At 42.2% G+C, this 18971-nt stretch overlaps 1 protein-coding gene across 1 annotated transcript in view; it reads left to right on the forward strand.

Annotated features, from left to right (window-relative positions):
- The first annotated feature begins 615 nt into the window (after window positions 1–615).
- The window catches only part of LOC124056810 (nuclear receptor coactivator 3-like), a 30954-nt gene continuing 12598 nt past the window's right edge, over window positions 616–18971 (forward strand). Inside the window, exons 1-2 of the mRNA XM_046384638.1 lie at window positions 616–764; window positions 17225–17291. The gene's annotated coding sequence lies outside the window, so the exon portion shown is untranslated. The remainder of the gene's footprint in view (window positions 765–17224; window positions 17292–18971) is intronic.

Raw genomic sequence — 18971 nt, forward strand, 5'->3', positions numbered from 1 at the left:
TGCACATGTTTACATGAACTTGAGTCACTTTATAGCTGACAGAACTGCAAGGTACTAAAATGCTAGAAAATGTGATTCTGTGGTTGAAGTGTCCTATTCAATAATATTCAGATAATAAATCATTACTGCAAATTAATATTCAGCATTTATATTTATTCGCGCTTACTAGAGGCTGCATAAGTGATCCTAGTCAATCCTGTAAAATTGTCTGGGCGTTTGTAAAGTCCCATAGAAACAATATTGGAAAAACGCCCAGCCTTTTACATCGTTCTTCACATTTAAACAATGTGTACGTTTTCCTTTGATAAATTCCAAATGCACACGTGTGCTTAATATTTATAAATATTTAAAAAATCTTGAATTCTTTACATTTTGCGAAAAACACGTTTGTAATTTTGTGTATATTGACTAACACAACAATGTATCACTCTTTGGGTACGATAAGTCATTTGCATAAAGCTGCTTTTCTGCCAGCCTATAAATACATTTTTAAATCTCTTCCCTAATAATATCGGTGACTGCTGCTCATATCACCTATGGGGTATTGGTGTACGTGTAGTTCCTTAGCGGAACGTGTCAAACAGTTTGATGGAGCTTGAAAAGTAAAGTAACTACATTACCCAGAATTCCTGTCGCTCTCCTGCAAGCTGGCTCCCTCCGCTCTGGGAGTGTTTCGCATTTAAACAAACACGGTCCTGCCGAAGATGGCGGAGAGTTTGTAAGGCGTAAAGAAACTGCTCTGTTCAATGAAAGCGTCGAAGCCGGTGAGTTTACTGCAATTGGTTTGAGGTTCGCTGGAGCACAAGTTGTTGAACTAACGCCATTGTGTGTTTAAACGCGCAAAAATTTGTCACCGAGTCAGTCGGTGTCGCTCCGCTTCCGAGCAGGCTGTGGTTTTTAAGCTGCCGTGATACAATGAACCACATTTACACTGCCTGTTTGTCATGGAATGTTTGTTGTTGTGATATTGTCTCAGAAACTATAAATTAGATGATAATGTACGTTAAACTTGGCTTGATAACGTGCCAATCTTATCGGTTACGGTGTTTGTTGGTGTTTCCCTTATCCGCTAGCTGCAAAGTTTACGAGATACAGGCTCCCTGGTTCGCTGGGGTGCATAGCCTAGCTGTTAGTACTCCACACTGTCCATGAGTAAACTCGTTTGTGTTTCAAGACGTTAATGTTAACTTTGCAACACCACTAGGCTGTGTTCGTTGTCCACAGCACTGCTGACTAGCTTTAGGCACTGTATTTTGTTTTCTTTCTTTTCTTTTTGTTGCACCAGGCTGGTTTCGGTTACGAATGGGGCTGCAGAAATTGTCACGGCCAATGTTAGTTAACACCACAACAAAATGACAAATAAGATTGTGCACTTCTCGTTTGTTTCGGTTGTTCAGCTTCCGCCGTGCAGGTAAACACTGTGCAGTGTACCTGCGATTTGCTTGTTGAATAGTTTAATCGTCTTTACTTTTACACACAATATGCAAGACAAATAGCAACAAACGAATTTGGCTGATTTTAAGTCACGGGTAATAAGAAAAACACTGACTGCCATTGGCTTTATTTACTATGTGGTTGTTAAATATATGATGTTAACCAGCTGCAGGCCACGATTAACCAACTTGTGTTTACTAGCGTCCCAACTGCTGACAACCAAACTTGAACTGACTCAGTGTGGCTGCCCTGGAGGATGTCCAGCATCTGTTATTTATTTGCATAGCTGTAGTGAGATTACGTACTGGTGATAATAATGGTTGGTAGCCTATAATGGCCCATCACATGATGATGAATGTTGGCTTTCACCCCTGATAAATCATATTTAGCTGCCTGTGTGTATGAAAGAAACAGACAGACAGACTGGCAGAGGGAGATGGATGAGTTTCAGTGCAGGGGAGGATGAACACTCCCAGGGTTCAGGTAGAGTCCAGTTTTACTCTCTCTCCCTGCTCGACAAGGTGTTTTCTCAGTTTCTGAGGTGGTAGAGTACATTCTTGGAGAGCATGGTCATGTGTAGGCAGACAATGAGGAGGTAAGTTAGTCATTCCACTTAAACGGTTGAGATCTAGGTGTGCTGTCGCTCTCTTTGCCTGAGGCCGTCCCTGCCAATACTTGCATGCTTTATGGCTCAGTGCTTATTTCCATGTGAGAGATTCTGAAATCATCTTAGTATTTTTGTCATATTGCTACATGGCCTAGCTACTAGGTTGTTGCAGAAACCTTTCCTGCATGTCGGCCACTAATTAAACAGTTATGAATGAAATATATCTGAATAATGTGAGCATTTAAATGGCGGGTAGCCGGGAATGAGCAAGTGAGGACGGTGCTGCTGACATTCTTCAGCCGTCAGATGAGCTAACTTGTCTTTATTTTGAGTCTGATGGAATGCCATTACTCAAGCCTACGTATGTGGTATTTTTGGTAGAATGACCGCTGTGGGAACCTGTCCAATGAACTGCTTCTGCTCATATTCTTGGCAAATGGAGCCCCCTGTCCCCCATTCTCTGTCCCTTTATCTACCACTTTCTTTCTCCCTCACACAGGGTGTCAGGCTGCGTTAACAATGAATCAATCTTTGGGGGGATTCTTTGACTGCAGATGGGGTGAAGAAGTGACTGGGATGCATGGCTTTCGTTCTTTGTGTGCCGGCCCCTGTGCTTTCAATAATTCATTAACTTATCACTTTTTTCTCATGGGACCAGGAAAAGTCTGTGTGTGATGGCCGATTCTGCGGTTATTTTAGCTAGCCTGATTGATAATCAAATAAACATGTATGCTGATTTTGAGTTAAATCTTACAGTGGTTACTTTAGATGTTGTATATTTTAGCATCCTGTTGACAGTACCATGAAATTATAAAATATATTTTCTGTAAGATAGATACTGGAGAGGCTATTAAATCTGTGGAGCAGGCATAGCAGATAATAAATCTGTTCAAAGACGGATTCGATTTGACTGTTCAGATTTATTTGGCGACATCTGTGGGTTATAAGTAAGTTTGGGCATTTTTGTGTATTGAATCCAGTTCTGCTTTGGAGCACTATCCCCAGCCCACTGTATATTAAACACAGTATGAGTTATTGGAAATGTATGGAAGCTCAGACGTTGTATTAAAAATCACATTTCTCAATTAACTTTTTATACATTCTGTTCTGTATTCAAAATGTTTAAAATGATTAAACTTAAACATTTTGCACCACTGTCATTTTGCTCCATGGTCTCCCTATTATTTGGGAAATATTTCTGCTACTGACTTTTAAGGTCTGGCTTCTGTCAGAGAAACAGGGGGAAAACTGAGTGGAAAGCATTTGTGTGGTACAGCCACCTTTTGATAACCGTCTCTTATCAGCCTTTGTCAAGCTGCATTTTTGCATCACTGATGTCTGAATAGATGGCATTCTTTCGGTGCTTTGTCAGCTGGTGTGATTTAAGAGAGACTGAGAGACAGTTTCGTTTCAAGTAACTGCCAATCAGTCATGTGGTATGTGTTCAAGATTAATAGTTGTGTGGGTGAGCAGTGGCTCTCAAAGGACTCTTGGTGACACGCAGAGCTGAAAGGAAAGCCCAATTGTTTCCCTTAATTGAAATATGACTCCTTGGTCTTTGTACCTTTTTGAAGCAGTACAGGTAGCGTGGAGTTAGTCAAGGACAACTCCAGGATTGTTGTCTCTGACTGACAGTTACCAAGTTTTTCAATGCTATTACAGACCTTGTCCAAGTCAAGATCGGGTATTCAGCAGTCATGCAGGAGTCTTTGAAGCTTTTCTGTGTACCATTTGGACTTGAATCTGACTTGTCATTGCAGGCTGTTTTTTACAATCAAGGTTTAAGAGCACAAAAGTTTCCTGTGTTTGGCTCAAGCTGTGTAAAACATCCTGTTCAGACCCCACCTCTCAAGGTCACTCATGCAGTGACAGCGATCCCTATTTTGTTTACTAAAGTGCACATACCACACACACACACGCACCGGTGTGTGTGCTGGTGTGGCGGTACTCAACAGGTAGGTTTGCTTTTTCTGCTTACCTCTGTCAAGCTAAATATAGAAAACTCTGCTCAACAAGACAGTCGTGTTTCCACTGCTTAAATATTTACAGCTACTTCGCCCAAAGAAGTGAGAGTGAGAATATGATATGAGAGCTGCTGAAACCAGATTTTTATTCACCGTTCAGAGGAAGCCAGACGGCTGAGTCCCAAGTCAAGCGGTGCAGTTTACACTCTGACTCTATTTGAAGTCACATCTCATTCGTCCCCTCGGTCCCCTCTTCCTCAACTCTGAGGTAATACTCAAGTGTTAGGCTAACTGCACCATATGGGAGCCATGCACACTTCTACAAGCCAAACGGGCAGCCTGAAGCAATCATTGCACCCAATTCCAGTTTATAACCAGCAAGGATTTGGAACAGTTCACTCTCTGTAGTCCTTGCTGATTGGACGAAGGCAAGAGTTTATTAGGGAAGGGGGTGCCAAGAGCTTTGTCCCCCCCTCCCCTCCTTGCCCTTCCTCTTTAACTTCAACTCCCCCTCTAACTTTCGCTCCCCCAGCTGAAGAATGCTTGTAAAATGGGTTCACCTGAACAAGCCAGTGGGAGGGTAGCTCCCTGGCCTAGTTTTGTTGCCATTGTAAAATGTTAGCAAGACCTTGTTTGTGTTTTGTTTAGGGCCCCCTTTTATAAAAAATGCTTTGAGGGAGAGACAGCAAGGGTGAAAAAAAAGTTTGGTTTGTGAGATAACTGCTACCAGATGCTCCCTCTGTCTGTTAAAGAGAAGGAGAAAGAGAGGCTGGTGAAGAAGGGAAGGGAAAAGACACATTTCTGGATGAACTACTCAACTGCTACATGGACGCTCTCCATCCCCTCCCTCATCTCCAGTTTTCTTGTCCCGTGTATACTCTGCCTTCCTCAAATGCACAACAGTTGAAAAAGGTGTGTTTGCACAAGCAAACTAGCTTGCAACCAGAATGACTCTACTCTGTCCAAAATTTTCACAAAGCTTACTTTTTTTAGCCCTCAACACGTCATCCTTTGTAATTCAACAGTGTCAAATGATGATGTTTATTTCCCTTGTTTACATTGTGTTCCTCCTTCTCCCTGTACCTCTCCAAGATGAAACAGTTTGATGTCAGATTTATGTGGCAGTGAGGTGGGGTTCGTGAGTCTGTCTGGATTGAGAAGCAGCTGTGGCAGGCCTGGCGCTACAGTTGCAAGTTGTAAGAGGATATGTGCGCGTATGTGGCCATGGAAGCAGGGACTCTAAGGTCACTGAGTGTCTCCCATTTTATGGTTCACCTGCAGTTTAAAAGAAATCGCCACAAGTTGCAGTGAGAATGCAGACATTTGCTCATAGCACTGCGCTTGACAGCGTTTTGATTTTCCACACGTTCTACTTTATTGCAGCCTCAAGTTCAAAGAGAAGTCAAGTTGTGAATGACAGACTTCCATGCCATCATTAAAGGCTGCAGACTTACTACAGCATGTCAACACTGGCAAAGGCATGTGTCGGATAATTTATTGTTATCCCCCCTTTTCAACAAGACTCATTTCTTAATTGGAAGGATTTTTCTCCCCCTTTCTGGATAAAATGGAAAATGTTCCTTTTCACCATTTTCTACTCTTTACTCCGTGGGGTGACGTCATCCCTGTGTATGTGGCTTGTCGTTAAGGCAGCACTCCATTCAAAGGGTTCCTACGCTGGAGCTTACTGTTGTCCCCAGAATAGCCGAGCCAACACTTGCCGGCCGACATTGCCACATCACATCAGGTTTCATGCAGTAGTTATATACCAAACAACAATCACAGAAGTTGGCCTTAAGTCTGACATAGTATTTTATATTGTAATAGCTCTACTGTTGGAAAGTGATCACCATTTTCCATTCATCTTGTTACTTGTGTTGCTCATAAATGCTCATCTGATCTCTACAGGAGCAAATATTACTTGTTGGTTGCAGCTTCTTTAATGTAAGAATTTGTTGTTTTTCTTCATCTTTGGATTTTGGTCCAGCTGTTGGTTGGACAAAAGAAACTGCTAGAAAATGTCCATTTTGTGACTGTTTGAGCTTCTAAGACCAGTTTAGCAAAACTCTAACCCTAGCTCTAACAACAGCAGTTGTGGCTTGGGTTGGACAGTTTGAAACATCAGATTTGATTTGCGTGTGGAGCATTGTGTGTGGGTCTGGAAGAACATTGACCCTGAACTTTCTTTCTTACGTGTCAGCGCAGTCAGCATATGTTGTGCTGTACCCGCTCCCTTACAGTGTGGGGAGCTTGATTAGCAGTACAGGCTTAATCACTCAGCAGATGGGAACAGAGTGCAGTGTCACCAAGACAAAAACAAACCCACAGTTGGATTATGGCTCAGCATGTGTGTCCAGTCAGACTGAGCAACTCTGATATGATTCCTTACAACTCCCACCCCTCAACACACACACACACACACACACCTCCCATTTGCCTTCTCTATCTGTCTTTCAGCACTTGGTCGTTTTGACCCCTGTATCCCGTCTGTCCTCATAAGTCATTTAAACACAATTTTAATAGTGTTAATCTGGAACTGAGCAGCATGTGCTGGGCAGCATGTATGGCAGGCTCTGTAAAGCATCATCAATGAAGAGAAACCAAAGAGCACAAGTATTAGGTTTATATGCTGTGTTATATGTGTTATATATAATCCATAAATCTGTGGGTTTTATTGCACTGGGATTAAAATAAAGCAGACTGAAATGATGATGAGATTTTTATATAAATGTATATAAATTGTGACATTTTGTGCTTATTTTTGACATGGTAAACAGTTCATCATCTGGGAGATAAGCAGGTATTGATAGTTTTCTAATAAAGCGCCGCGGTGAGGATTAAAAACCCGGGTTCTGTTCCCACTCTCCGTTTCCCCTCATACTTCATTTCTGGAATCTTTTTCACCTAGGCTCTGTCAACACATGAAACTGTCCAGTTGAAAGAAAGGAAAAGGCGTAGTAAGGGAGAAAATGGGAGATGGGAGGGGGTGCAGTTGTGAAACTGGCGTCAGACCATCTTTTGAGTGGAATTCTTTGCAGGGGTCAGAGTTCAGGCGCGGCAGCGTGGCTCTGTGATTGGCTGAGGAAAGGTGAAATGAAAACCACAGTAAACTTTTGACCCCGGCGCAGGAGCTCTGCAGGAACGCCCAGCCCCAGCTCTGGCGTGGTGGAACAGAGCCCGCTCTCTTCCTGTGTTTACTCCACCAATCCAACAGGGATGGTGGGGAGGGGGAAGGGAGGAAAGAGAGGGTGGAGAGAAAGACGCTCAAGAGCAAGAGGGGGGAGGAAAGGAAGAGAGAAAATCGTCAGAGCTAGGCTGCGGTCTTAAAATGAATATCTGTTTTGTTTTGTTTTGTTTTTTTTCAGTGAGTGGCACAGTTGAAACGTGTACACAAATACAGCCTCTTAAAATCAAAGTTAAAATCATGTGAATGTGAGGCCAGTTTAAAAATAAAACCAGAAGTGGTTGACATATCTTCACAGTGAATTGGCTGCATGAGATTTCTCCTCTAACTGTGTCTGCATCAGGCGCTAGTGAAGATATGTGTGCCTTATCAGACTGGGCAGCATGGCAGCCGATCGGGCCACGGCGCTCTGGCTCTCCAGATAAAAGGCTGTTTAGCCATTGATTAATGAACTCATTTCCATAATATTAGCCTTGTGTGATCACAGCCGCCCGCATTTTGTTTGGTCGCTGTGGCCTCCTCAGGACGACGTTGTGTCCTCACTCTTATCACCTCGACATAAACACAAACGCTTATAGAAGACGAAGGGGTTGTCAGGGATGCAGCGTAACTGCGGTGTTTGCGATGAGTTGGCTGTTTGAATCTGCGCCTGTGTGGGTCCTTTCCTGTTCCTTTCTGTTCTTTGTCTGTATTAATGATGGATAGTTGTAGGAGATGCATGTGTAACACACACACACACACACAGTGGAATCTGCCATCTCTTTGTTTCCACCTTCATTTATTTTCTCTGGTTTTTCTACACGTTGCAGTTTGAGAAAAAGGGGGAGATGCACACCACAGCTTGCCTGAGCTCCGTGTGTGTGTTGTGTGCGCGGGTGGGGGATGTTCTCTCTAGGAGAAAAAAAAAACGATCCTATGAAGGCAGTTTTTCTACTTGAACTACCGTTTCTCCCTCATCACGTTCATTTATGGGCAAACACATACTCCAGAAGTTTGGTGAAAAATCCTCCATGACAAATATCTGTTTTGCGTTTTTATGCTTACACTGTTTTTATGTGCCTTTGTGAATTCCTTGCATGAAAAAAATCTGTAATATAATTTGCGTCAACAGTATGTTGTTTTGCATTCGGTGTAAATGAGTCACAGATGGGCTAAGCAGCGTTTTAATTTATCAATAATTCACCCCACATTTGTTTTTGCAAAGTTTGTGTCTGACATAGATGATTAGATTTTCAAACAGTTTAAATGTGTGGAACACAGCTGACCTTTGCACATGCTCACATATTTTAGGCCTTGATTGGTCAATAAACCTTAACCTCAAAGTTTGATTCCTTTCAAAGACTGAGAGTCTGTTCAGACTTGGAATTAACATGCTAGATGATCTGATCACAACATGATGTGCCTTTCTTGACCCCTCATGATTGGATCTTGCTTCGCTACTCAATATGCAAATAAATGTACTTCACTGTGACAGACACAATTTGTTTTACACAAAGATATAACCTTTTTTTTTTTTTTTTTTAAGTCTGGAGACTTTCCCCACAGGCGACATAGAAATGCCTTACATGGCTAATGCTTACTGTACTTTTTAAAATTCAATATGTTTACCATCAATTAAATGTTGTCTTCTTTCATAAATTTAGTGTAACGGGGAAAATCTATTCCCGCTGTGTTTTCAAGGAACTGCCCAATGCTGTCAGGTAAAACACTCTTAAGACTTAAGAGTACCAAACAAGCTGGTACAATGATGCTTTGTTAAACGCATGATTTAGAATTTGCTGTAACCGGTTTGCAAAGTTAATAAGTTTCTCCTGACTCAACTACTTTTGGAATTGCTCATATTTTAGTTTGGGGATATTGCAGTAAGAAGTTCAGTGGTGAAGTCACAGTGTGTTCACAAACATCTGCTCTATACCTTGGCAGGTAAAAGAACCCAAACATGTTGTCTGCATTACAGTAAACTGAATGCTTATCAGTAATCAAGCTGAATGCTTATCAGTAATCCATGTGATCCATAATGACTGTTGTTGTGGTTTCTTGTTGTGCAGAGGACGCCAGCAGTAGGCAGTGCTTCAGTGTGCCTGAGGACACATTAGTGTACACACAGCTAAAAGAATGTGGTCATACAGTATGTGGCCCAGACCACCCCCAAATGTGGCCTGAGTGATTGGATCTCAAATGCTCACATCCTCAGTGTGAGTTGGGTGCATTCACAGCTGTACTTTGAGCTGTCCACTTGTGACCGGATCACTCAGGATGGATAATGCCATGTCCGAACAGAAGCCTGAGGCTTCTTACTGATGCTTTTCTGAAATGCTTCACAAACACCAGTAAGCCTATGTGAGGGTGTGTTTTTGTCAGCTTTCCCAACTCCACCTCCCTGTCCTCTCACATTTGCGTCACTGTCCTGCTTTTGAAAGGTGTGCTTTATTCCACTGTGAACTGCTCCCTTAATATTGAGTCTAAAATCAGCCACACTTGTTGAGGCTTTTTATTTGAAAGACTTGTCTAAGTGAGTGAATGTATTAACAGAAATTAATTTGGGTTTGTTTTTTGTTATATTTTTGTCCTTGTCGGATCACAATGCAGACACGGTTCGAATCCACCTTTGAAAGTATGCAGAGCAACACAGAGACAGAAACGTCTGGCATGACTGCCAGATGCACTAGAGACAAATGAAGGGACATAGCCTGTGTTTTCAGTCTGGTTTTTAAGCCTTGCTGGAATTTCACAGCTGCCTCGGCACCTAAATGGAGGCTTTCTCTGAACAATTTACAGCTTCACTTTTTCAAAATCTGCACTTGTGCACACATGCTTGACATATGTCTTCCTCATCCCCATCCCTGCATCTCATTGTGTGGCAGCAGTTTACATCTTGCTGTGAAACGCTCTGGCTCCAGTTTAGTCCCGTTTGCCCATATTTCATTTAAATCATGTGTAATGTTTGCAGAAAAAAAGGGCTAGTAAGCAAGATTTGCCAACAACAAGAGTGCATTTGAGACCATGAACGATGTTACCTGTTCGTTATCTTTCCTGAAAAATTAAGTGGGATTCCCCAAAATGTCAAGATGACAGATGGACACAAAACAAGGCGACATTTGGTTCAAAATTATATTAACTAAGAGCAGTAATGTTGTTTTTCATGCCATCCAGCAAGGGTACAAAATCGTTGGTTCCAGCATGCAGTCCTCATATCTTACACACTGTGTTTGTGCTATGGCAGGAATGCACCTGTGGTTTTAGACGAATTACGGCCATAGTTTACTCTCGTCAGAACTTTTTATTGTGCTTAAAAGGAACATAACGAGATGTCTTTAACTGAAGTAATGCTACCTTCACTTCACATCTCTCCATCACTTCATATGTCTATACAGTGATACACAGAAAGCTGGTGAGGTTAACCATTTAGCATAACACCTAGTGAGGCTAATTTCCAAACAGGCTGAAACAAATCTTTACTGACACTAAAGCAGGACAATAAATGCACTTGATGTCAACTTGACAATGAAGCATCAAGAAAATTATGCATTTACTCAAAAGGCAGAGCAACTTAAGTGCACTGATTATTTTAAATCTCCCAGTACACAGATAAAATGTAATGATAATTAATGAAGTATGTTGTATGTTCTTCTGCACATCCAAAAGGTCCCACTGCTCGTCCAGGATCATGCAGTGAAATAGTTTAATGCTGAACTGCACATGTCTAAAAAAATATTTATTTCAGAAGCTAAATTTTCTCTTCACTTTCTCCTCTGTCTTGTCAAATTTCTGTCTTCAGCTTGTAATTTTTTACATTTCTTTAATTGCTGCTTAAATGTCCCGTGACATTTGTTGCAGTAACATTACTGCACGCATGGAAACATTTAAAATCACTGAAAGCAGCCAGTCTTGGCCTCTCAGTGAGGATTAAGTCGATATCAGAACAGTCAGAGTGTATGTGCTTTGTAAACCCATCAATGTAGGCACATCTTACTGTCCTAATAATGCACTTGCATTTGAAATGGTACATAAATTAGTCTTTTTCTATAGGGGGAATTTAATTCTTCATCTGTATTTTAGCGTTTCCATCCAGTTTTCTTCAATCCGCTCACCTCGTTTTTCCCGTCAGTTCTCTTTTCCGCACAAACCCAAACTTACACCTCTGGTCTGTGACTGCACATGCATCAGCTTGCCCTACCCCATCTGTTTCTGTTTCTCTCCCACAGTCTGCCGGGTTGACTTTCTTCGTCATTTTTGTTTTACAAAGTCGCCCACAAAACACAACTCGCATTGCGGATTTTTGCACCCATGATTCTGTTTTCCCAACAACCGTTGACCCCATGTGTGGAGGAGGCTTGTAGTAAATGACGTATCCTACTGAAACGATTGAAACCACCGTGGTAGTGTGCTGAATGTCTTTGCACCAAACATGTGCATTGACAACCTTAATACAATATCACAAGGCAGCCTAAATTAAACGAGAGCTCACACCACCGTTTTTAGAGCATTTAGAGGATAAACGTAATAGAGGAAAAACAGGGAGTGAAATGATGATACAGTGGAGGGTCACAACAGGTAATTGCTGTAACTCGATCCCCTGTCTCCAGTGCCCAATCTCTATTGCACAGACTCCGGCTCCAAATGATATCACCAGCATAAGATGGCTGAGCTCGTGTCTGGGGTATTTCGGCACCTTGTAGTATTTTTGGCTTCTGATGAGTAATGTTTTATGCGCACATTTCTATATTCACAAGTATCAAAATCATACCAGCATTTCAATGTGTATATCTGTATAATATGTGCATGTTGGCAAGCCAATGGAGGGGGTTTAAGAGAGAGAGAGAGAGAGAGGGAGAGAGGAAGAATGAGAGCGAGAGCTGGCAGCATGTCCCAACTGTTGCATCAGACCAGTTGTAATGGTAGCTCATGCTACAGCATCAACAGAGAGCTTAAGGGCCTAATACACACTCCCAGGCAGATGCTTACATGTGTAGATAACCTATAGCTTCTCATAGGTGAAGAAAGATCAGATGTATATGGACATCAGCACAAAGCCTACGTGTAAACCCTCTGATGACAAAATTTACATCACAGAAGGCTTTAGTTATAGCTCACATTACAAGCCTGTTTAGCTTGCAGGGTCTGAGATTCCAAATTACTTTTTATTATTTTCTATCTAATCCTGTTATTTTGTCATTTTTGGTGAAATTATTTTTTTAAATGATTAATGACTGAAGTCCAAACGGGTTCAGTTTGCAAGTCTGATGGATCAACATCTGGATTTAGCAAACTGTGGCTTCAGAATTACCCAAGAATAAAGACACTGATGCTGAGATTGGTGTGAGCACCAGTTGCACTTAACCCAGTATATAGCTGGCTGTATGCTCAGCAGGTGTTGGAGAACTTCTTTGAAGACAAACAGGAAGTCATCCGTCCTTTTGTTTCCTTTTTGCTCTTGATGTCCCAAATTCAAGTAGACACCTTTTGTTGCTTTATTACCTTGTGGTGTGTGTGTGTGTGTGTGTGTGTGTGTGTGTGAGAGAGAGAGAGAGAGAGCGAGAGAGTGTCCAGTGAATCAGTGATGCTAAAAGCTTCTGCCATGGATTTGAAAAGAAAGTTTGCAGTATGTTTTCAGTGTTAGTGTTTCTTACACAATCTTAAGCCCTGAGCTGTTTTACGCTCACATCGTGGCCTAGAGGTTGGAGAAGCGGCTTGTGATCGGAGGGTCACCGGTTCGATTCCCCCACCGGACGGGCAGGAAAAATTTGGGTGTGGTGGAGTGATTAATGCGAAAAATACTCCCCCCCTCCATTAGCCGGCTGATGTGCCCTTGAGCAAGGCACTTAACCCCCCCAATATGCTCCCCGGGCGCTTGATGCTGCCCACTGCTCCTGTGTGTGTTTCACTGCATGTAATTTGCTGGGTGTTGCATGTGTGTGTTCAACTAAGGATGGGATAAATGCAGAAGACGAATTCAGTGTGTGTATGTAAAAATATATATACTGCCAATAAAAAGTTGATTCTTCTTCTTCTTCTTCTTACAATAAAGACAGTTTGGCCATGTGTGGTTTGGGTGTGTTTCTGGGGGTCTATAATTGTGTGTGTATGTGCCCCACTTTGTCTGATCTTTGTTTTGGGTAGGTTGGTGTTTATTGTTGGGCCTGCCACTCTTTGTCTCAGGGAGCTCCGATTGCAGGCTTTATTTCAGGCTGAGCAGGAATGTCCTCCTCACTATTCTGGTCTTGACTGACTCTGCTGCCATTCTGGCCTTTTGCCAACTGCCTGTGTGTGTGTGTGTGTGTGTGTTGTTTTTTTTTAAATAACAATATCTGATACAGCAAAATGCATACATAATGCAGTGTCATTCAGTGCCAAGTTTACTTATGTAATCTCAAACCCTTACATCTGTAAGGTAATATGTGTTTTTGTTTAGAGATCCACATGGATGATAGGCTCTCTTGCTTTTATCTAATATATACAGGTGAAAAAAAACACTAGAAGTCACTTATTCCCTCGTATACCTTCAGATATATTCAATTTAATGAGGAATGTCATCATTTGATAAGCAGCCTGATTGCAAAAAGATCTCTGTGTGATCCTAGCGTTCACAAACAGGACGGTCTTCAAAATCTGCTGCATGTGTCTTTTTAGTGCAACAAGTCAGCTAATTTAACCAGCTCACATTAGCTGACTTGCATGTTTGTATCTCTCCAGCTCTCACTCACAGCTGTACACTATGCAACAAAACAAATCATTTGGGATATATGATAGAATGAGTCCTGATCTTAGCAGGAATTGTATTTTTTGCATTTTCTAATGATACCCAGCACTATTTATCTCAGTGCAGTGTGTCTCCTCTCCTCTCCCTTCCCCCTCCCTGTTCCCCTTCCTCCTCCTCCCCCTCTGTATTCTACTCAGTCTGCCTTGACTCCTCCTCCTGAGGTCTATATTCGCACTTAAGTGCTTACATCTCGGGTTTGAATCACATTTCACTTCCAGACATCACTTGTGCATGTGTGCTGTGTGTTTGTACTTGTGTCAGTAAAGAAAGACAGAAAAGCAGGTATTAAGTTCAACAATAACAGTGGACATTTTATTAAACCGTGCTTGGACAGCTGACAGAAGGGGAACGCTTTTCTCTCTTTCTCTGTGTTAAATTATTCAGCTGCAGCATTAGCTCAGTAGCAGCCCAGCGTTTAGGACTGATGTGATCAGTGGTCTGTGGTGGAGGATCACACACACACACACACACACACACACACACACACACACACACACACACGTACGTGCAAACTGTGAGCAGTAGTACTGTCAGTCTTCAGGCTGCTGGGTTGAAGGTGTGTGTGAATCATCCACGTTTTACAATCAGAATCAGCTGTATTGGTCAAGCATGTGAACACATACAAGGAATTTGACTCTGCTTTTTGTTTCCATAAACAAACTCACACACTAATGGACACGCAGCAGTAGTCCACCACAAACTCACTGGTTTTGATGATATTAAACTGCAGCCGATTGTTGTTGTAACATGTGAGGAAGCTTTCCATCACTCCTCTGTACTCCTCTGTAAAACTAGTCTTTAAACTGAGACCGCATGTCTATCACTGCATTTATTCACTGGAATTATATATGTCAGTTTGTGTTAAATTCCTTCAAAGTCTTTATTACTTGGGATATAAACATCTTTGGGCAGACATGGATGTAAACTACAACTTGACTGGTGTAGGAGGCATGCAAACGCAAGGCAGAAATTCTAGTTTTCATTTGTTATAATCTGTGATTTTTTATTTAGCGTGTCCGAGAACTGTTAAAGTCACATTAAAGTATTTGTATTATGAGGAAAATGTGTTTAGAGCAGTGCGGTTATTACCCAGTTTCATGAAGGAAAGAACATCTGACAGGCTTATCTGTGACAGTAGGATGATGGTGCTAAAGGTCAGGGGTGTTGGGAGCAGTTTGTACCCAAAGAGGCCCACACAGTTTTCATGTTAAGACTCATGACAGTTCTCCCTGATATGAAAATGTGCATAGAAGTATCCTAAACAAACAAAACGTTATTATATCCCAGCTTAATATTGCAGCCGCTATTTTGAAATGGGATAGGAGTACGTGGATGTCATGACCAGCTCAAGAGAGCTTCATTTCTGTTGCTTTGATGAAAGGATATCCAATTGCTGTGATAAGAAAACACAAAACCCCAGAGGGCCTTCTTTACTGTGATTATAAATAGCATTGCAAAGCAGTGAAGGTTATGAAAGCTTTCACAGAAGGGTATTAGAACTAGGGATGTGCCTAATGACTAATTTCCCTCATGTTTAAACTTAGATTATAGTTACTGCACAGCAGTTAGTCAGGACCAGGCATTTTGTGGAGAAAGAAGAAGAAGAGGGAAGGGGAGGAAGGCCTATGAGAAATACAAGATGGTCCGGTCCGGTCAGCAGAACTGTGTGGACCAAAATCATCATCATTAAACCTTGAAGTCATGTCTCTAATTCACCCAGAGCAATGCCTGAGTAGATAAAAGATCCATCACCTGGGCAATGAATTCACAACCTTTGACACCAAAGACACACCATGATCACACGCCATGATCACATTGATCTACCCAAAGAAATGTTTAGACCTGGCAGGATTTATGACTTTGCTTCACACACAGTTATGACAGATACCCAAGGGTCTGTTTGCAGAATAGCCTGGACCATAATTACTTAAAACCTAATTAAAAATGACTGGAAATCACATCTCTAATTAATTGTTTCTCAGTCGTGGTACTGCAGACCTCTAGCCCTGCATGTTTTGGAGGTTTCACCACTCCAGCACACCTGATTCAAATGATTGAGAAGTTATCAGGCTTCTGCAGGGCTTCATGACAAGCTCATCACTCGAATAGGGTGTGTTGGAGAATGATGACACTTAAAACATGCAGGGCAGCACAATGTCTCGTTAAGTACGAGATGTTGATTTTATTTCTCAGAGGGCTCGAACTTGCAACCAAAGTCATGATCTTGTTGAGCTACCTGCCAAGTGAGAAACTGCAGCTGGCCTCACGTTATGATGATGTGACTAATCACAAGGGTTGGCTGGAAAGGTAGATTTCGAACAAGTGTCAAAAATTCAGTTATCGAGACAATAAAATCTGGAAATTTCTGTGCTTCATCTAGACGACACAGACGTCTATAATTTATTTATTTTTTTAACAAAAACTGATTGCTTCAAATGAGAGAAATTGATTCAATAATGTAACAACGCATAGTTTGCCTGGTGTAGCATATCCTCCGTCCAGCAACATCTGTCCCGACTGAACTCATATTGGAAATGACACAAAGCACAAAAGTGACACCTACTGGACCAGTTTCCTGTCCTACATACACTTAGCTCTAAAATAATAACAAAATAATGATTATTATTAGTTTAACCAAGTAGTGTTCTTGGTGTCAACTACAGAGGATACCAAAGTTTAATCAGCTGATTGATTAGCTGTGCATATTCCAAATTAGCATATCTTTAATATCTGAGAAATGTTTAAAAGTGCTATAGGCGCTGGATATTATATAAGGAGAGAAAGGCAACATACTCACTAACATCTTAAAACTCTATTTTTCAACTTTAGTGGCAACTGTTGCAGGAAAGGGCTCACTTTCATACCATACCATCTTGTTTTCTTTATTAATGCTGTATTAGGTAAGTTTTAGAGAGCCTCTGATGGCCAGCTGCAGTTATATAAGGTGTGAGGAGGAACCAGAGTGACAGGGAACCAGTCTGATAATTAGAATATGTAAATAGGGTGGATGCGTGGCCACATTTCCAGGAAAGGGAAGTGATGACGCAGTGGAACAGGCTGAGGGGAGGACGCAAACAGGATGCTATCTGCTGTGGCTTCCTGTGCAGTTTTAGAAATCAAATGTTCCCATGATTTTCTGTGAAAGCAAAACATGTAAAGAGTTCATGCTTTTTTCTTTTTTTTCCCAAAGAAAGCAGAGTAGTGCCACCATTAAGTCGTGTTGAGACAGTTCATGACCCTTTTTTTCCCCTTGTCTTTCTGTTTCTGTTCTGTAGAGATGTTGAGACATTGAAGCAGCACTAGACCCTGGATGGAGCTTGACTGGGGCTTATACTGGTCAAGGTGAGTATGTATTGTATGTAGAGAAACTCACAAACAGACACTTGCACACACAGCCCAGGTGCACAATACACAAAAGATTCAGACCATTTCATTTTTAACCATGAGATGTTGTATTTCCCACACTGACAGCTGCTGTTTGTGTACCTGGTGGTTGGTGCAACAAATCTCATCTTGCCCCTGAGCAAGTTTCACGTTGTCAGACGAAGCTGATTCAGGTCGTTGGCGTTCTGCCAGGCCTGTTGGGACTCATCTGTGGTTTTGGCGGGCTGCTGTTCACAAAGTCTCACTCTGCTCTAGAGTTGTTGTCTACTTGTTGTCTAGAAATTGCAAAATGTTAGTGTGAGTGAACTAAAGAAACATACGGTCATGAATATCAGAAAGCTCAATAGATTGTGCCATGTGACTTATAGACTCAGAAACTTTGATCAAGAGAGATGCATTTCCGTGTTGAAACCTGTTTACATTTGCTCAGTTTTTCTGCATCACTTCCTCATGATGAGAACAGAAACTGCTGCTATGCATTCCCCATTTTCAGAAAGACCCCCAGCAGCCCCCAGCTCTGCTGTTTGTTCTTTTCAGGATGTGAGGCTGACTGAGGGCTGATGTCACCTTTCTCCACTGATGTAGAGGTGAGCTTTAGGACAGAAACCAGGAAGGAAGGAGGAAAGAGAGAAGGGAGGGCAGTGAGAGTCACAGCCAGAGCAGGACAGGCGGATTTAGAGAGGGGTGGTGAAAGGTAGACAGATAAGAAGCATGCGATGCAGATTTATGGCGCTGAGTGCGTGTCTGAGACTTGGTGCTCTTATAGTAGTGGTAGTGGTGGTGGTGGGTGACTGGGCTGCATGTCCTAGCCTGCCATTGCAGAGCAGGAGTTGCATAATGGCTCCCATCCGCTCTACACTTTTCCACTCTGGAATGAGCTCACTCTGTTTTTAAGAGCGCTTGCGTGCGTACATACACACACATGTAGACTCAAAGTCCAGGATAGGGTTGTTGCAGAACAATCTGGTTGTACAGCCGCACGCTACAGTTTTGTGAGTGTGTCTCTGGGTGGGAATAGGAAAAAGCAGTGACCTTACAGGCTGGTTACAGAGGTTTCCGCCAACATGAACTCTGGGGGGAGGTCAGACACAGGGCAATGCCAGAGCAAGAAAACAAGGGCAGGGTCCCCAGCCAAGTACTTCTACACCCAAAGAGGGAGGGATAGAGAAGGGAGGAGTTGTCTTAGGATGGTATGGGGGGGAAACAGCATTTAAAATCTATTGGAAGAAAGAACGGATGTAGCCTACCATGGAGAATGCAGAGTAAAGGGAATGAGGAAGAGGAATAATTCTCACTAGTCCCTGAAATGCGCTGTGAAGCCTCAGCTGAATTGTTTGTAGGCTTCACATGCCTAAACAGTGTGCATATGTATTTATCTATTTATTTATTTATTTTGTGAACCCAAGCAGTTAGACAAAGAAGCAGGCTGGTGAATATGTGCCTTGCTGGGGCAGTAGCTGCTAGTACTCCTCTTGCCTTGCAGACTGTGCTGCGACATGCCCGTACATGTAAGTGTACTGGAAACAGTTTGTATATGCAGTGTGTGCGTGTGTTGCCACTGCTACCAGAGAATGGTCTCATTCTAGCGGGCATGCTGGCTGAACGCAGGATGACCCATTTCCCCCGAGGCTCCAGATC

Source organism: Scatophagus argus, chromosome 3 (genome assembly GCF_020382885.2).
Source record: "Scatophagus argus isolate fScaArg1 chromosome 3, fScaArg1.pri, whole genome shotgun sequence".
Classification (NCBI taxonomy): Eukaryota; Metazoa; Chordata; class Actinopteri; family Scatophagidae; genus Scatophagus; species Scatophagus argus.